General features: G+C 40.5%; 1 long non-coding RNA gene across 1 annotated transcript; it reads left to right on the top strand.

Annotated features, from left to right (window-relative positions):
- Positions 1-3,724: 3,724 nt before the first annotated feature.
- On the top strand, positions 3,725-8,997 carry LOC146443466 (uncharacterized). Its single transcript, XR_014856049.1, has 3 exons — positions 3,725-3,815; positions 6,148-6,220; positions 8,866-8,997. It is a non-coding gene; the product is annotated as an uncharacterized LOC146443466 (long non-coding RNA).
- The last annotated feature ends 321 nt before the right edge of the window (positions 8,998-9,318 follow it).

Here is a 9,318-nt window from a genome sequence, read left to right as displayed (position 1 = left end):
TTAGGAGAATGATGAAGAAAGCCAAACAGTAACCATATAGTAAAGCAGAACAGAATTAGCTGGTCATTAGCAACCTGGAGTTTCCTGAAATCAAGAGTTTTTTCCTGCTGTCTGAATGGGTTAGGGGACACATTTCGCTGATACCTGTGTTGAGGACATCCCCAAACAATAAAGTACAATCCATGAAAACAGCCCTTTCAACTAAATCAAGAACGTATTGCAAATTTCTTTTTGCCAGTGGAAGATATCAGATATTCCTTGATCACCAGACAAATTTGGGCACCAAATGAAATTACCATTTTTTTCCTAATACTGTTGAAGACAAGGCTGGGTGAAAGTAATTCCTCCAATAGCCAAAACCTATTTGCTCTTTGTTTTCCAGACCTGCCTTTTCACAATATGGGGATTAGAAACTATAACCCATAGAGGTGAACTAACACTGTAAATATTTCTCCCGTTTGCTTTGCTCTAGCAAGGCAAAGCAAGGGAATAGAGTATCAGCATATTGAGATCAGATTCATTCCTGTTATCTGTTTCATGTTCTGATTTCAAAGACATCAAGACTGCCTTCACACACAGTAATGCCCCAGATGTTACAACTCAAGTTTGCTGAGCGGTGACATAGCTTCCTTGAGCCCTGAACTTGCACACAGTAATCATTGTCCCATTAGCACTCAGCGCACATGTGTCTGTTAGCCAAACTGGCAACTGGCCTTGCTTATTAAATTCCCATCTCAAATTATTTAAGCTTATATGTAGTATCTGTGTCAGCATTATCCATACTTAGCTCATATCTGTCCTCTGTGGAATCATGCTGCATTACTCTTTCTGTTGACAGGGGGAGAGTAACAATTCACAGTCTATCTTAATGAAACATTTACCACAGTGCTATAACCTGATAGAAAGTGAAATAATATTTGCTTAGGAAAGAAAGTTTTCTTTTCTCAAGGAGACGGCTTTTGTTCTGTCAGGAAGATATGTATCTAAATCTAGGTATGCCCTTTCTCCTGCCAGCAGCAAGCTGGAATTGTGTGCTTCCTGATTCTCCATTAGGGACAAAGATATAATCAGCATTTGGGCCCCTGGCTGCCCTTGCATAAGCTCTAGAAGCAGGTGTTATGCAAGGAATGGATAAAGGTAATATTCCTTACAGAATTAAGAAAACCAGCAGCTTGTAGGTGTAAGTGTACAGATGTGGTTTAATACAGTGCATGTTTCCTTAATGGCCTTATTTATAACCTAAATTATTTGTAGCGTTCTTGTTGTTATGTTAATGTTCTCATAAGAGACTAAATACTACTGAGGTTTGTTCACATTGATTTAAATTACTCATTTTTAGTACTATAATTCTTTTGCCTAGGGGTAAACTACTGCTGAACATATTCATGCAATTTTCCTGAGGGAAGAATGAAGCTGTTGGTCTATTTGCAGTCTTAGAACATGCTCCTATGAAATAGTGAAGTTTCAGTTGGAGTAGAGGATGGGCACTGAAGGGTGACAGGGTGGCTTTCCCATGGTGCAACACTTTCTGCCCTGCCCACCTACATGTGCCTGGCTTGCATGGTGTGCAGCCTGGTCAGTGAAACCCCAGTGGGTACAGGGTCCCTGGGCTTCAAAGGACATCTGCCAGCAGCCCTTCAAAGCAACAGCCTCTATGTAACCGGCTTGAGCCAGTGGGGGAAGATCACAAAGAAGGCAGAAGGAATATAGACTGACAAAGGAAAGGTGAAAGATAGAGAAAGAGTGTATTTTGTGTTGACATTTGTACATTTAACAATTGAGGAATTTGAGTGACTACTTGGTCTCTGCATTACTTTTTCTTTTCAATTGATTTAAAAGTTTGAACACTTCATTACAAGATTCAGTGGCAGGAGAACTTTCCAGTAGCTTGATAATGATTGTTTCCCTGGCTAATGAATCTCTTTTGTGCTCCCTGGGGCTTATTCCTCTGATTCACGTGTTATCTTACAGGGAGTCAGGTAGCCTCAGGTTATCAATTAATAAAAGATGCTCTGCTTTACTTTCCTCTGCTGTTATGTTTTTGATATAATTATGAAGCATCTCCTGACCAACTTGTTCATGGCCATTCCAGATTCAAATTTCAAGCAAAATGAACTGGAAAAAAAGAAGCCCAGGAAGAAAGGAGGCAGGCCTGATGGACCATCACATTTACACAAACAGGGACAACCGTGGGAACAGGATTCACTGGGACTCCTCCCAGGCATCCCACGGCTTGCTGGCATTTTCTTGCTGCCTTCCTCTGCCTCCCCTCCAATTTGCTCTTATTCTTTCTCTGAAGATAATGTGAGTGGGGAGGCAAGAAGAAGTAAGTGGCTCTGTGAAAATGGGAAGAAAGGGAAAGAAAATAATATGTCACAGCAACAGCCACATTATTGTAAACTTGCTGCTTTTTGAGTTCAGCAAGGCCTCCCCCAGCTCTTCCTTCATTTTCCTTGCCTGCACACTTGAGGCAGTCACCCAAAAGCTCTGCCTGCTGCTGCTAGCTCCTGCTGCAGAGGCGTAAAGGCACCTCTGAGGGCCAGGGACTGCATGGTTCATGAACTTAAAGAAAAGAGCTCTGCTTGAATCTGCCTCAGGGTCACAGAGACCAGGACAGAAAAATAGTTTACAAATCGCTGTTTTCATAGAGGTCAGGTGTTGTCAGCTTTGCTGGATGCTTGAGTTATATTTTGCTCCTTTATGATGAAAGTGCTTCAAATGTGTCCTGAAAGTGTGACCTCTGTTGAGCCAGACACCTCTCAACTTTTTTTGTTAAAATAACTGCTCTTGGCCACATGTTCAGGTACTGGCCTGTGTCCCCCTCACCTTATGATGGAAGTGCATCACACAAGGCACTTGGAAGAAGACAATTTACTACGAACCATCATACACAAGCCCTGAATTTTTCCTCCTGCCACAGACAGCTATGCAGCAGATGTTCAGACCAAAGGCTCTGCAGAGCACCCCTTCCTCACATCCCTGCTCAGCAGAGGCCGCAAAACAATCCCAGTAGCCTGGGTAAAACTCAGACTTAAGGAGTAAGGTTAAAAGCCACAGCTATGCTGTTTTATGTGAAAAAAATAGAGGGAAGATCATGTGGCATTTGTGGGATGAAAACAAAAAAGCCTTAGAAATGGGTCACACCTTCATCTTCCTTCAGAGAAAGGCAAGCCAAGTCCCTATTAATCTCAACTGAGAAAAAATTCTCTTCCAATCTCAAATCTGACAATGGCAAACAAGATGTACCAGCCAAACACTTCTGAGGCCTTCATACCAAGGAGCAGCTGTGCACTTTGTTTTCTTAATGCTTCATGAAAGGGCAAAAAATCTACCCAAAAGCAAGGTATTCAAGAAGTATAGATCTAGTCTGGTTCCTTCCATCATAATTACAGGAGCTTAATGAAATCATTAATTATCACAACCTAAATATGATGTACATATGTGTGGTAAGGTACCAGTAACGAAAATGGAGATTGTGCCTCATTTAATGTTCAGGTAGGAGCAGGGATCCATGTGAAATAGTCCTGCAACTTCTGATTTTCACTAGTCCCATTGCTGTAGTCAAATCTTCAGTTCTATATGCCATGATATAATATGTATATTGTTCAATTGTGAACAATTAAGAAAAGCTTCTCTCCAGAGGAGTCCAGGGCTCCAGAGCATGCTGTGCAATGGCAAGGACCTGTGTTAGCTCAAAGGTGATGTCACATCCATGAGTGTGAAAAAGCACCTACACATGTAAGACAAACTTGTGAAAACATCTGTATGACTGATTTTTTTCTATATTACAACTTGCATAAAAATCAGCCTAGGAGGTAGGACACTTCTCAGGGATGAAGGGTTTTAAACTGATGGGACACTTTTTCGTGACATGTCATGTGGAGGAAAAAAAGACTGTGACTCAATTAGGAAAATTTGCTGTAGTGAAAAATCTTTATATCCTTTTTGATGGGTTAATCAGGTTGTGTTAAAGCACATGACTCATGCCTGCAGCCAATTTTGATAATTAATCAGGAAACTCAAGTGATCAACGCAAGAAATGAAAGCAACAGATGAGGGCATGCAGCGATGAAGTCTCGGTTTAGTCCTAACATGTAGAGCTTACCAGTGAACTTCATGGACTGAAAAGCTGTGTATGTTGTAGTAGAAGGAAAGCCTCACTTTGTGTCACCAAATACTTGTAGTTCAGAAGACAGTAGGTCACACATAATTTCATGAAGAAATCATGAGAACTGGTGGGCTGTGGTCCTTGTGGTGTGTGCACCAGGGACACCACTTTGCAGGGGTGGGGTTGGCCAGGGGAGCAGTACAAATTGGAAGTCCTGCTTCTCAGTGAGTTTTATGGGGCCATGCTGCAATGTTTCCTCACTGAGCACAGGACCACTATTTTCGTATGGTGCCTGCATGCAGCAAAGCACTTTGCCTGTACTGCTGTTGGCTGTTTATGGTTATCAGTGAGAAGGATGGGAATGAATGGGAGAAGGATGGGCTCTGCGATAATCTTAAAATGGAAGATGGTGTTGCCAGCAAATCTGTCTGAATAGCAGCACAGATGAGCAGCACCATCATTTCCTTCATCTCTTAACCCGGGCTATTCCCACCTTAGGGCCTGGAAATACTAAATTCAGCTCAGAGAAGCTCTGCAGGTCTGGGTCCTTTGAATGCATTATTTTTATCCTGCTGTGCTTCAAGACTTGTTTTATTTATGACACATTCCCCTCCAGCTGCCGTTTCCCCTGTGTTTTTTATTCTTTTCTGGTTCTCTTTATTTCCTTCTTCACTTAATTCCTTTCCTTGCTTTGACCTTTTACTTTTTTTTTTCACACTCATCTCAACCCTTTCTCTCAGGCACTGTCCCATTTTCTTCCTCCCTTTGCTTGTCAGTTATAATCTCCTCACTCCTAACTAAACTGTTGTGCTTCACCACAGCCTTGTTAAATCTAGTCACTCAGTCCTCAAAACATCCTGCAACTGGAAGAATTTCCTGTACTAGTGTGTAGGAAGTAAAGCAGATCTGCACATCAGTATTAGGTGGAGGGGGAAGTTTATTAACTAAAACACAAACCAAATAATTTTGTTGCATTGGTATGGATGATACATAGGCTACATTTAGTGCAATGAAATTGGGCTAAAGGATGGACCAGCACTGTCCCATGATTTTTTCATAGATATTAGGCTCTCTGAAACAGCTTTGGACCATTCTAAAGACTTCTTATCTAGCTGGTACCTGGCACATCCTTAGGGGTGGCAGTCTACTGGCAGCTCTGCCGCAGATATCTTGCTTGGGGGAGGACTCAGAGCCTGGTGGAGGAGCTGTGGAATAAGTGCTCCCTAAAGGAGCTGATACCCTGCTAGGCAGTGCCATTTTGGTCAGAGTCCTGTGGGTCTAATTTGTTTCACTGCAAAATAGCAAAGATTGATCAGCCTGGTCTAGAGGAGAGTCCATCCCTCATGGCAGGTGGCTTGGATCGAGATGATCTTTAGAGGTCACTTCCAATCCAAACCATTCTGTGATTTTATGATTCTCTGTACACATCTGAGTTTCTCAAAACCTAGAGATGCAAGTTTTGAGAAACCTCTTCAGCAGTTACACATCTTTCATCAGAGGCTCAGGATAAGAATCTGTTCCACAAAGACTTTGCCTTGGAAAAAAACTGATCATACTGAGCAATCATCATCTGTGAAAAGGAAAACAAGCACACCCATGAATAGCTACATTTTCTCCATCACTTGATTTGGAACTGAAACAGTGCTAAAAATATTCAGGACACATTATAAACTGTGCACAGTGCTCATCTCTTTTTGATGCTCTATCTTGTACTTAGAAACAGATGTTAATCTGAACCAGGTAAACCACTAGTTCTGTATTTTACATTACATTTGAGTAGTCTCATGGGCATGCTACATATCACATCTTTTAAAGCTGGGAATTGGGAGAAAAAGAATTTGGAGTTTGGGATTTTTTTGTGTCTTTGACTCTTACAGGACAATGGCTAGGAGTCCTAGCTCCTAAACTTATTTTTGGAAAGTAATTGCCTTTGAATATGAGGAATGAAGAGATTAATCTGAGAATGTGATCTCTTTTTTGCAAGAGAAATAGTATGGTGGCTTGAAGATTTTGTTTTGATGTCTTGATTCTTCTCCCAGGAAATGGCATTGGAGGCAGTGTCCTGGTGCTCACACATTAAATAGCTGCCAGTTTCAGAGAATCACAGAATGGGTATGGCTGGAAGGGACCACAGTGGGTCAGCTGGTCCAACCTCCCTGTGCAAGCACGGTCACCCTAGAGCACATTGCACAGGATTGGATCCAGATGGTTCTTGAATGTCTTGGACATCCACAGCCTCTCTGGGCTATCTGCTCCAGTGTGCAGTCCCTGGCTATTTGTCTTCATGGCCACAAGGGCACTGCTGGCTCATGGACAGCTTGTCATCCACCTGGACTCACTGGTCCTTTTCCATTGAGCTGCTCCCCAGCAGGCTGGCCTACAGCCTGTATTGGTGCAGGGGGTTATTCTACCCCAAGTGCAGGACCTTGCATTTGCCTTTTGTTGAATTTAAGAAGGTTCTTCTCTGCCCATCTCTCCAACCTGTTGAGGACTTTCTGACGGGCTCACAGCACTCTGGGGTATTGGTCAGTCCTCACAGCTTTGTGTTATCAGTGAACTTGCTGAGGAGGCATTTGCCACTTCATCCCAACGATTGATGAATAAGTTAAACAATGATTGGCCCAGTATTGTACTTTGGAGCACACCACAAGTGACAGGGCTCCAATTAGACCCTGTGCCACTCATTATGGCCCTCTGGGATCTGCCAGTTCTCAATCCACCTCACTGTCCACTCATCCACTGGGTTGTTTAAGAGGATGTTATGATATGGTGTTTCACTGACATGTTTGTTTATCTACATGGATTACACCTACATGGTTGTTTGAAGGTATATTTTTTATGATATTGATGTTAACTGACTGATCAACAATGGGTTAGCAGAGGTGGTCTGATTGAGTAGTGGTTGCCATGTCTGTGGTGGGAATCACTGGGAAAATACTTCAGGTGATAGAGGTGTTTGCTCTGTGCTAGATGTTCACTGATGGATTATTAGTTCATGTTATTTGCAATATAGACTTGTGTGTTTTGCTGAGGAAGATTTTTCTTGTTAAGGATCAGCTTAGAGATGATGTAAAGAGGATGAAAGCACCAGCACAGAAACATACGGGCTTACAGAGAACAGAAATAAGTGTCAAAATGGGGTAAACAATTTCCACAAAAAGGTGATTGTCCTCTGACTCCTGAAATTCAAGAGATACAAAACACCTTCAAAAGATGTTCCTGAGAAATAGAATTAATAAGTCTGTTGGCTCGTAGGAGTCATGAAATTAATAGAGGTACAGGTTTTATGGCACATAATAGTTGCCCAATCTCAGTTAAACTGTTGATGCTCCATAAATAAATTTTTATTGTTCTTTTAAAGACAGCTGCAATGGGGATAAAGGAGATGTACTAAATGAATGAATATTGCTTACAGTTTATTCACTAAGAGCTATTTCCTCTATATTGCTTCCTTTAGAATAGAACAATCTGTGCTGAAGCTTCTGACATTACACACTGGTTAAATGCTGAAACATTAAAAAAATACATTTTAATAATAAATTTAGCTCTTATTTAAAGAAAACATCATAATAAAACAGAAAAAGTAGGAAGGCATTTCATTAATTACTGAACATTTATGTGTCCTGTATCTCTTTATATTTGATTTGAGCAAGCAGAGTTAATTTAACCTGGTTTAGCTATTCCTCTGAGTTTTAGAAAGTAATGAAAGTTCAAAAAAGGCTAGATATGACTTTTTTATGAGTCATCTTATGTAATGTAAGATTCAATACTGCACATTTATTTTCATATGCTTCAGTGCATTATATTAGGAATTAGTCTAATGTTCTGCCTTTAAATGGTTGTCTTCCTAATTAATTAAAAAGCATGAAATATATTGAAAAGACTTAAAGATGCTCCTCTCAGATGCAGCTATAAGAATATTTTCTTTCGATATACAGATAAGAATGAGTTTCATAAACTTTTAAAATATTTATTTTTTCATGCTTTCAAATTACTTTTATCTGTAGATGTAACAAGTTTAATAAATTGGTGTTCAAAAACACCAGATGTAATGAAATATACAAAACTTGATGCAAGTATCATTTCAACAAATAAATTGATTTGTGATAACTGAGTTGCCTTTCAAGAGCACTAGAAATGGATTTTGAGAAAAGAGGAGGAAAAAGTTGCTCTTAAAGGAAAAAGGATTTCTGAAAAGATGAAACAAAACCTTTTCCATTGTTTTGTTATGCAGATTATTTCTTATGTCAGTGGTATAAAGGTGGTCATTCTCTTTAACTACACTTGTTTACTTAAAATTACCTTCAGAGTAGCTTTAGTTCATGCAGAGCTGCTTAGTAAATCAAGCAAACCAAACCTTCTGTGGCTCTTTGTTTCTATAAATAGAAAAAGATAATAAAGTAATTTATCTGCCTTTCACAGCTAATTTCACATTCAACTCATGTGCAAGATTTAGCATATCATTTCAATCTACTCTGTACAAAACAACTTTTGAGATCAACGAGGGGATTCGGTCTCAGAAAACCAGATGTTAATTTAGAGAACAGACTTTGGTTTGTAGTTCATATGTTTGTGTATATCAACAAAGCTTGTGCTGACCATGTGTCTGTCTTCCTGACATTTTGAAGCCCACGCTTCCAGATTTAGTTTTTACATGCATGTGTTTTAGAGTAGAAAAGAATTAACAGTGCAACATAAATGAAGTTGGAACATTTTTCTTTTATCATATGAGCTGAAAAGCTTTGTCCTTTCTGTAGGACAGTACTAGAGCCTGGCCTTCATCCATATGCCTGAGGCATAAGGATCATGTCACGGTGCCATGAACTCTATGGAGCTCAGCAGTACTGAGGTGAACGGGCATTGGACCAGAGCAAAATGATGGATCGACAACCTCCTGGGTGGTTTTTGCAGATGAGGTCACCAGGACAGAGAAATGCCTTGATTAACCCCCTGATCTGTGGATATTGAGGGTGAGGAGAATTGATAACATACCAGTATCAAGGAATGCATAAACTCGTGTAGAAGCTTGCACAATGTGATTAGTGATTTCAATGTGATCATGCTGTGGATGGCTGGTGCAGATCAGGCTTGTTAGGATGGAGAGCCAAGGTCATATTGTCTGGTTTTTTTTGTGTTTTCAGGAATGAATTTGACTCTTGGTTATGCTAGCACCAACAGAGCTAGTAGAAACCACATTACAAAATGGGCTC

The sequence above is a fragment of the Lichenostomus cassidix genome, chromosome 1Aa, assembly GCF_008360975.1.
Source record: "Lichenostomus cassidix isolate B80296 chromosome 1Aa, HeHo_3.0, whole genome shotgun sequence".
Lineage (NCBI taxonomy): Eukaryota > Metazoa > Chordata > Aves > Passeriformes > Meliphagidae > Lichenostomus > Lichenostomus cassidix.
This window is presented reverse-complemented; position numbering and strand designations above follow the sequence as displayed.